An 11,621-nucleotide genomic window follows, 5' to 3' on the forward strand; every position below is an offset into this window, starting at 1 on the left:
CTGGAGGTTGTTGGCTAGCTTTGAATACTGGAGATGTGTGAAAATTTCCTCGTTTCAACACTGAGGTCTGGTGGGGGTGGCTAACAGTGGGGTGGGAAAGTGGGGTAGGTATACTGACAAGCTAACAAATATATATATATATATATATATATATAATTTAAGCATATTATATATATATATATATATATATATATATAATTTATGCATATTATACTTTGTTTTTTAGTTATATTTAGGCCATGATGTAAGAACTCTGTTTAGTGGGCCTTACTGATCAACGGTTTGGATTGTCATTCAGTTGGACTGGATGATTGAGTAGAACAGTGGGCTCCACTTCAGGTGATGCGCTGCGCGGTCTATCTGCGCAACCTTGCGTACTAGGGCTGGAATGCTATAACTGTCTTACGCAGACAGCAATTTGAGTTGTACTAGGATGCTACAATGTGGAGCGTGGGAGAGAGAGTTGTGATGGGTTTCAAACTCTCTCTCTACAGATTCTATAAAAGAGAGCTGGGTCCCCAATCCTACACCATATAGCAGAAACTCGAGTCCCATCTACTGATTTGCAGAAAGGGTGTGAAGGAGAGGAAGATCCTAAGTTCTACAGGTATTCTGGTATTCTTATCTGGCTTCCATGGCGGCGTCTCAGCTAGGTAAGCTATCCGACCCCTGATCGCCATGTCCCATGCACAGACAGATCCGTGGGCCTATTCCGCATATAGATAAGATTCCACATTTGGTATCAGAGCCATCTGTGCAAAGGCATGATGATCAGATTCATCTAATTTTCAAATTCAGGTTCGTATTAGGGATTTCAGATTCAAAACCCATATAGATAATCAGGGTTTAATTTTTCCCAAATTCGAAGCTGTGTTAATGTTTAGGGATTTTAATCCCAAATCCAATATTGGGATTTCAGTCTCATAAACCCCAAAAATCCAGCTAAGATTAGGGATTTAGAATCCCTGTATTCAGCAGATAATTAGGGTTTTCAATTTCGAAATCCCCAAATCCAGTTAAATTAGGGATTTTGGATTCGAACCCCTAAATACAGATATCTGATTAGGGATTTCGGAATCCAGATTCCCAAATTCTGAGAATTAGGGATTTTGGATTCAAAACCCCAAATCGGGATTTTGGAATCCAGTCATCCAATTAGGGATTTCGAATCCCAAATTCGGAATTAGGGATTTTAATCCCAAATCCAGATATTGGGGATTTCAGATTCGAAACCCTAAATCCCGTTAATTAGGGATTTGTATACCCATACCTATGAATTGGTGAAGACCGCCATAAACGATTGGTTCTTCCACTCGTGTAGACGATGGTGATGGCTCTCAACGTCCTTTCTTCCTCCATCTGGAGCCATTGCCAGTGTCTCGTGCTTCAGCGTCCATCAATGGCAGCCAATGCCACAGCCGCTGCCGCTTCTTCAGACGATGTTTTCGAAACTGAGGAGATGCCGTTGTCGATCTTCTCTGCATCTGATCGAGCGGACAGAGAAGAACAGATAAGATTCATCTCTCTTTCTTCTTCTTTTTCCGAGACTGCATACAGCGGATCGAGAACTACCAACTCCTTCCTCGCCGCAGACGTCCGGTCGAAAACGACCTGCGTTTTTCCTTCTGCGACTGGAATTAGGTCATAAAACCGACCATATAAGAGGACGGGTCCTCCGACCCGATTTTGTTTAATCGGATCCGTTCTCTAGACCCGATTTCAGTTAAATCGGATCCACTATATGGATCTTTGAACCGGGCCTGACATGATTTGTAAGCCCGGTCATATATGAATGACATCCATGGGCCTGATTTTTCATAACTATTGATGGGCCAAGGTCGTATATGATTGACATTGTAAACATTGTGTTTACATTGTGAACATTGATTAATAAATCTAAATCATCCATTATGTATCCCGTAGGCATCTCATGTAGAATATTCACTAAGTGGGAATCAAGGGTGTGTATGCACTATAATTGAACTAAACATATTATTGATTATTACCACCCACCTTGTGATAATTCTATTCTAATTATGAGTGCCTTAAGGATGATGTATACAGATTAAATTTTGATGAAGCCCCTATTTAGGCCCATTACTCATCCTTAATATTATTACAGACCATTGGATCATAGAAAGCGAAACATATCTGACAGTTTCTCTCTTTAGATCATCTATTTTCCATTGATCAAAACTATCTAGTGGGCCACATCAGAATAATTAAGATATAATCCATAGAGAGGCAGGATTATAATAGCAATCTTAAAGTCTATATTTGTAGTTTTGGATTTGATTGTGTTAGCCACCATAGTGACCTCAATCGATGAAAACTTTACAAGTACAGACTTGTAACATTGGGATCAGAAATATTGTATACAGTTGCGTTCACGTTTTCATGCGTACGGTAACGAAAACACAGATGATTACCGTTTGGCAGTCAAGTGAACGGGTGAAGTAAATGGTGCTGGTAATATAAAACTGAAAGACTCATCTCACCCATAGGTGTTGAGTGTCTCAAATTTACATGACTTACATCACTCAACTTCATGTTCAGGAGAATCACTAACATGTTGTTATTACCTCCCACAGGAGGAATGATGATGATGTAACAGATTCTCACTAAGATGTGATGGTTGGGCTCATCTTCATCTTGGATGATTCAGTCAATGCCTCCCTTAGCAACTGAATCAGTTATCTTTGCCTGATATTTTGTTTACTAAATTATTTTGTGAAATAATGAACTAATGTAAGTATATGTGTATCTCTTATATTTCAGTCTCAATTCCAACTAATACGCATCAAGTCCCTGCCTTAAATGAGTCTAATTATACTCAATGGAAGAACGTCATTGAAGTTGTACTGGGCTGTCTTCAATTAGATCTTGCCCTGATAACACCAGAACCGCCAAAGCCATCTGATAATGCCACTGAAGCTGAATATAATAGATGGGTTGCATGGTTTAGATCAAATGATACATGCCTGAAAGTCATTAAATATTCAATTTCTGAATCGATGAAGGGTGTCATGTCCGAAACAGATAAGGCTAAAGTTTTCCTAACTGAAATGGGAAAACGATTCAAGAAATCTGATAAATTTGAAGTAGGCATTCTTCTGAATAAATTGACTCGCTCGTCCTACGATGAAAAAGGCAACATCCGTGAATACATTGTAGAGCAGATCGAAGTTGTTTCTAAGATCCGTGCTCTAGGGCTTGTACTCACTGATGATCAACTGGTTCATTTGATCATGAACAACCCACCTCCCCAATTCCGCACGTTCCTGGTAAACTATAACACTCTGAAGGACATGTGGACATTGGATGAACTCATCACTCAGTGCGTCCAAGAAGAAGACAGGATCAGACAGATGATAAAGGTTCAAAATGTTAATATGGTGACTTCAGGACAAGGGCATGGGCAAGGGAATAAAGGTAGAAGGAAGAGGAAACAAGGTTCTAATAATGGATTCTCTGGTCCTCCATCTGGAAACCATGGGAATCAATCTGGAAATGGATCTAAACGCAAACGGGTTAAAGACAAACCGTGCTACTTTTGTAAAAAGACGGGTCATCTAAAGAAAGACTGCGAAGGTTTTAAGGATTGGCTCATAAAGAAAGGTAATCATTCTGTTCTTGTCTGTTTTGAATCTAATCTGACCGATGTATCAGTGGATTCCTGGTGGATAGATTTGGGAACTACTATTCACATATGCACTTATATGCAGGAATTACTACAGGTCAGGCCACCAACTGATGCAGAGCGCTCAGTATACGTAGGCAATGGTGTCAAAGTTGACGTGGAGGCAATATGAGTCTATAAGCTTAAGTTGAAGTCTGGTCATTTTTTGAATTTAGTTAATACATTCTGTGTGCCGTTTATAAGGCGCAATTTAGTTTCAATTTCCTGTTTGGATAAGTTGGGATATTCGTTCCACTTTGGAAATAAAAGTTTTAGTATTTACTTTAATTCGATTAAAGTTGGAACCGACTCTTTAGTAAACAACTTATACCAGTTAGACTTGATTGCCTCTCACGTCTATAATATTAATACCTTGCATGGAAATGTAGTGGGATCCAAGCGAAGACTAGACTATGAGAATTCCTCCATGTTGTGGCACAGGCGGCTATGCCATATATCTCGTGAGAGATTAGACAGGCTTGTGCAAGAATGAATTTTGCATTCTCTAGACTTCTCTGACTATAAAGTATACATTGATTGCATAAAAGGGAAACAGACTAGAACGAGAAAGAAATATGCAACCAGGAGTGTAGATCTATTAGAGGTTATACATACAGATATCTGTGGACCATTCCCTACAGCCTCATGGAGTGGCCACAAATATTTCATTACCTTTATAGATGACTACTCTCGCTTTGGGTACCTATACCTTATCAGTGAGAAATCAGATGCCCTGGATGCTTTTAAAATCTTTAAAGCCGATGTTGAAAATCAACTCGATAAGAGAATTAAAGTTGTCAGATCTGACCGTGGTGGTGAATACTATGGCAGATATGATGAATCAGGACGCAATCCAAGGCCATTCGCTAAATACCTGCAGGATTGTGGCATTGTTGCTCAGTACACTATGCCTGGTACTCCAGAGCAGAATGGAGTTGCTGAGAGACGTAATCGCACCCTTATGGATATGGTGCGAAGTATGGTCAGCAATTCAACATTACCAGAATCTTTGTGGGGTGATGCGATCAAAACCGCAGTTCATATATTAAACAGGGTTCCCAGCAAAGCAGTAAGCAAAACTCCTTTTGAGTTGTGGAATGGGAGAAAACCAAGTCTCCGATATCTACATGTTTGGGGTTGTTCTGCTGAGGCCAAAATTTATAACCCGCATGAAAAGAAGCTTGATCCTAGAACCATAAGTTGTTTCTTCATTGGATACCCAGAAAGATCAAAAGGCTATCGATTCTACTGTCCTTCCCACTCCATCAGGATTGTTGAGACTGAGAATGCCAGATTCATTGAGGACACCGAAAACAGTGGGAGCACGAACATAAGAAATTTTGTATTTGAGGAACAAAGGACTGTGACTCCTGTCATAGTCAATCCAGATCACGTGGACATTAATGATGCAGTCGATTCTGCAGTCACTGCAGAGCACCACGTAGAACCTTATATACAAACCACTGATGAGAAAAATCAAGATCAAACCCAACAAACTGAACCATTAAGAAGATCTGAAAGAGAGAGAAGGCCTGTAAATCGAGACGATTACATCGTATACTTACAGGAACACGACTTTGACATAGGGGTGGAAAAGGATCCTGAATCCTTTACACAAGTCAAACAAAGTGTTGATCCTTCTCGTTGGTTTAATGCCATGAAAGATGAGTTAAAATCCATGCAGGACAATAAAGTATGAGATCTTGTAGAGTTACCCATTGGAATAAGGCCGATTGGTTGTAAATGGATATTTAAAACCAAACGGGACTCCAAAAGTAATGTCGAACGATATAAAGCCAGACTTGTTGCCAAGGGTTTTAACCAACGTGAGGGCATTGACTTTAAGGAGACTTTCTCACCAGTATCCAAGAAAGACTCATTTAGGATCATAATGACTCTTGTAGCTCATATGGATTTAGAGTTACATCAGATGGATGTAAAGACTGCATTTCTCAATGGGGATCTGAATGAGAATGTGTACATGTTGCAGCCCGAAGGTTTTGTAGCTACTGGCTCAGAACATTTGATTTGCAAACTTAAGAAGTCCATCTATGGGTTGAAACAGGCATCGCGACAGTGGTACCTTAAGTTTCATGAAGTAATTTTTTCATATGGCTTTGTAGAAAACACTGCAGATGAATGCATCTACATTAAAACCAGTGGGAATAAGTTCATTATGATGATTTTGTATGTTGATGACATTCTGTTAGCTAGCAGTGATACCAGGATGTTGAGCGACACTAAGAAATTTTTATCTCAAAGGTTTGAAATGAAAGATCTTGGTGAAGCTTCTTACATCATCGGTATTGAGATTCGCCGTGACAGAACACTTAGACTGCTCAGCTTGTCACAGAGGGCCTATATTACTAGGGTACTCGAAAAGTATGGCATGCAAAATTGTACTTCAGGAAAATCGCCCATTGTGAAGGACGACAAATTTGATTTATTTCAGTGTTCAAAGAATGATTTAGAAAAGAATCGAATGAAAGAATTTCCGTACGCATCAGTAGTAGGGAGCATCATGTATGCTCAAGTCTGTACGCGAGCGGACATTGCCTTTGTCACTGGAATGTTGGGAAGATATCTATCTAATCCAGGAATGCAACATTGGATAGCTGCAAAGAAAGTATTACGGTATCTTCAGAGAACAAAAGACTTCGGACTCACATTCAGAAGGTCTGATCAGTTGGAGTTGATCGGATATTCAGATGCAGACTTCGCAGGCTGCGTCGATATTAAGAAGTCTACTTTAGGATACATCTTCATGATGGTGGGAGGAGCTATATCATGGAAAAGCGTGAAATAATCTACCACAGTCTCATCTACTATGGAAGCTGAATTTATTGCTTGTCATGAGGCATCTAATCAGGCACTATGGTTACAGAGTTTCTTTTCAGGTTTGCGGGTACTAGAGCATATCCCGAAACCATTGAGAATATTTTGCGATAATTCGGCTGCTATTTCCTTCTCTAGTAACAACAAGCATTCGTCAAGGTCGAGGCATATCGACATCAAGTACCTTGTTATAAAGGAAAGGGTTCAGAATCATCAAGTGTCCGTGGAATTCATCGGCACTAAGCAGATGATTGCAGATCCGCTCACTAAAGGGCTCCCTATCACGCCATTTCAGGAGCATGTAACATCCATGGGAGTCATTGATCCCACAGATGTTTTCAGTTAGTGGGAGTTGAGCGTACTTTGATTTTCACAGACAAGAGATCTCGTTTTATACAGTTTGTTTGGATGATTTTGTTATAAAGATTTATTTCTGCTTATTTATATATATGCGCAAATTTTGAATAAGTGGAACTACAGTTGTGTCTCGTTGGAGACATGAAAAGGCTTCAGGACCTCTTAAGGATAGGCACATATTATCACACTAAAGTGTGTAATCCTTATACCACATTTCCTAGTTCGTGATCTATGTCGTTAAGATTGAAAGTATTTGTGATCGCGCTTAGACTCACTTCGCCTAAATTAAATGTTGTGATGACTACCGCGTTTCGATACTGACTGTCTTAATGGACCAGATTGAATAGCATTACTCATACTGTCCAACTGTTTCATTGGTTAACCATTTAGATATTTTCTTAAATGATCAAAACTTGTTTTCAAAATTATTCTATATGACCATCATTGACGTTGCTCAATGAGGCTCAAGTGGGAGAATGTAAGAACTCTGTTTAGTGGGCCTTACTGATCAACGGTTTGGATTGTCATTCAGTTGGACTGGATGATTGAGTAGAACAGTGGGCCCCACTTCAGGTGATGCGCTGCGCGGTCTATCTGCGCAGCCTTGCGTACTAGGGCTGTAATGCTATAACTGTCTTACGCAGACAGCAATTTGAGTTGTACTAGGATGCTACAATGTGGAGCGTGGGAGAGAGAGTTGTGATGGGTTTCAAACTCTCTCTCTACAGATTCTATAAAAGAGAGCTAGGTCCCCAATCCTACACCATATCGCAGAAATTCAAGTCTCATCTACTGATTTGCAGAAAGGGTGTGAAGGAGAGGAAGATCCTAAGTTCTACAGGTATTCTGGTATTCTTATCCGGCTTCCATGGCGGCGTCTCAGCTAGGTAAGCTATCCGACCCCTGATCGCCATGTCCCATGCACAGACAGATCCGTGGGCCTATTCCGCATATAGATAAGATTCCACACATGATAGTTTAGTGATATAAATCATTGTTGATGGGGGGCCTTAATATGGAATCGACCATGTCCAAAAAATCTCAAATACTGAGAGATGGGAGCCACCCATCTTGATCATTTTCTATCTTCCCTTTGTGGCCAGGGATTTAAATGTAGAATTTTCAAATTCAAGTAGGTTTTAAGGACGTGTGGGTCTGATCGGGGAGTATGGGTCAGTGATCTTGACCATTGATCTGATGAACCACACTCCAACATACGAAAGGTTGTGGCCATTTGGACGCTCTTGTTAATTTCATTGTAACTATTCAAGGGTCAGGAATGACCCACGTCAAAAGCTTTGGAAAATGGTACCCATTTACATTGCTAGAACACATGGGGCGGCTTTTTTCCTTTCCTCGTAGAAGGAGAATGAACGAAGGAGTAAAATTAGTTAGGAGAGCATTTGAAAAAAACCACTAAAGAAGATAAAACAAAGTACATGGAGGGTTAGTGTATCAATCATGGCCGTCCACTTAATGGGCCCTACTATAGATTGAAACAAAGTACTAATAGATAAGATGACCAAAGCAACGGCAAGAAACGAGACTGATTAATGGTCAACATTACATTTTGGTAAATGAAGGAAAATGGGGATGAGATTTCTGATACGTGTGGCTTTTCTATGGTCTATCCAACATGGGCCCCACTGATCAGACGGTCATGATTGACTTATAACTCTTCCACGTGTAGTAGGGAGAGATGGCCCTACCATATTACGGTTCCTCTTCCTTAGCGCATCGTATTACCAGAAAAGTCGTCTGTGACCAATGGGGTTGACATCAACTAGCATGTAGTATACATCGCGAAAAACGAAGCGCAAATAATAAACGCAGCACACGTGTTCGTGAACCAAGCATGTACGGCATCCTGGCCGTTCATAGATTGGTGCCCACCGTACATATTTTCAGGATCCTAAAAATCATGATGTCGATTGGCGGATGTTTGTCGGTTGTTATTTTTTTATTTACGACCGTTCGTTTCTTCGTGTGTGTACATGGACAATTTTTTGAACGATCAGGAGGCGTTTCTTTGGTTGAAAAACATTTACTGTTGGGGACCACCATACGAACGCATCAGATCCTTCACCATATGTACCATTTTGCATTCATGATGCGTTTGCATTTGGCGACTGAGGAAGTAAGATGGGGAGTCTAGATCTGGAATTTCAACACGTCCGAATCTTGAACCGTTGTAGAAGATCGATTCTGGAGATTAGCGCAAGCACCGCTTGAGACTGAAACAGGCGACCGCGATTGATTGAACACATGACCCATGCGTGAGGAACGGGAAACTTTACCACAGATTCACCTTAAATTTGTATGCATCTGAAACTTGGTCTGACCCCTCATCGAAGTGGGACACACATAATGGATGGGCTAGATTTGTGAACTACATCTCGGTGGGCCCAACAAATGATTATGAATGTTTTAATAGAGGGTAACCCCTCTTAGCTTTTGTATGTGGTGTGGCACACACAAGTTACAGATTGATTTGATTTTTAAGCCCCAAGCCCACCATGGAATGGTGCATTTGACTGATGGGGTAGATGTTCGACACGCATCACGGTGGGGCCCACATAGCTCAACCCTATGGGAAGTTCCCATGAGCTCGACCACACAGAACCTTTTCTATATATATATATATATATAGTGTAACGTTCTGGATTTTCACTGTTTTGGATTTTCAAAAATTCTTGAAAATTTTTCTATTAATTAACTTATAATATCACTTAATGACCATTAGCACTCAATGTTAGTTTATACATGGGTGGTACTGGTAAAGAACCACACAAGTCCGATTAATCAACCGTAGGAAGCTAATGAATCCGCCCGAATCTTGACTAATAAACCAAATCAACCCCGTTACTCCTTTAGCCCAAAACCAACGGTTCAGAGTAATCATGACCTAATATCCACTTTCACAAGTTATAAATAGGTCACACTACGAACATAGTTAATCCAAACCCTAATCATTGCCCATGAGAAATCTCACTACCAAATTCATTCCAGAAATGCCCTGATTGTCTGAATGAGCTTTAGACTGCTCGTTGGTGGGCCACTGGTTCCAAAACTATAAAATAATGTCCGTCTTACTGGGCTTGACGTCCATCGAGGGAGTCGGACCTAGGTACTGCCCAAAACCGCTCAACTTGAGCCAAAGGACGAGTGTATGAGAAGTGCATATATCCTAAAGAAAGAAGCTATAACTTAAGTGAATTGGGTCGTCCACTCTTATGCAAAGTTAAGGATTTCGGATCATCGGTTTACGAACAAACTTTTACCCATGGAGTAAGGATATTTCTTTACTCATATTCGTATAGCCGCGGCCCCGATCGACTATCGGTGACCGTTGAACAGATTTCTAATCATATCTGTTGATAGACGCATCCAAATGGCGGGCCGATCATATACATACGTAAATCATCATTAGGGCTAACTATTTTACGGTGTATATCAACTTATACACCCCATAGTGGGCCCTAGAGGATAGAAAAAATCCTCCCATAGGGTTAGTATAGTAAAAATCCAACACTTGGAGCCATTTGCACCGAATCTGGCATTATAAAAGGGGCTACTTTGGGGCACCCCTCTCCCCATACGAATTTGCCCTAAGAGGAAAGGGGAAAAGGAGAGAAGAGAAAGAGGAGAAAGAAGGAGAAAGAAGAAAGGAAGAAGAGAGGAAGGGAGAGTGAAGAAGAGGAAATGTGAGCCAGAACTCTAGTGGGGCCCAAAGGAGACCGATTCTTACAACTTATCACCTCTTCCTCAACCAATCCATCATCCATAACCGAGAAGAACCCTCTCCGCCGATTAGGTAAGTAAATTCCTCATCCATTTCTTGAAAACTATTGTGTTGAGAAGGGATTGGCATGGAGTTCTCACATGCAAGTGCTTGCTTTAGTGGTTCCGGCCAATCAACCCCAAATTCACACTCCTAGGTCGTTTTTCAAGTCTTCAACGATTCATAGGTGCAGACTATTATCTTTAGGTGGCCTAGCACCAACAATACTATGAGCCTAATGATTTTTGATTGCTTGAATAACGTATTTGGAAATTCTATAGAAAACCTAAGAATTGTATGTTTTGCTTGGAATTGCACAGAATGGTATCTTTGGTTTAGTACTCACATGATGTTGTTCTTACCTCTCACATGAATTTCTACAATAGTTGATTACATGTTCATGTCTTGTTGCTTTTCTCATAAGGTATTGTTTTATAACATGTACAATTCCTTAATTCGTGTGCTAATTGATTCCATGAAGTGTGGGAAGTGCTTGCTTCCTCACTAACCCACACCACACACTTGCACCCTTAATTCACATCATGATTAGCTTTGCTTGGTAGAGAAATTTGAGATTCTATGTTGGAGGATATGAGCGTATGCTTCTACTTGTATCAGATGATAACCCCGATTGTGGCATATTATGAAATTACCCTCAACCCTTGGGTTGGTCAGGAAAATGAGGAGAGCGAAGGTGGCCCCGTTGGTAGGGCTATCCTGAGGCTAAACCCAAGGATTTGGACGGGTGCGTGTGGGTGACAGTAGTTAGACTACATGGGTCGCTCGTACCCAATGTCGTCTGTCACGTGCTTGCCTGAACCCGTGCAGTCTAGCCCACTTACTGACCCACCTTGTTTGTTAACCCTGTCTACTCACTTATGTATGGAACCTGGAACACCCTACAACCGTTGTAGCCCACCAATAACCAAATTAAAGCCGATCCACCGACTCGTGAGCCAGGCATGGTGG

This window comes from Magnolia sinica, chromosome 10 (genome assembly GCF_029962835.1).
Source record: "Magnolia sinica isolate HGM2019 chromosome 10, MsV1, whole genome shotgun sequence".
In the NCBI taxonomy this organism is placed as follows: domain Eukaryota; kingdom Viridiplantae; phylum Streptophyta; class Magnoliopsida; order Magnoliales; family Magnoliaceae; genus Magnolia; species Magnolia sinica.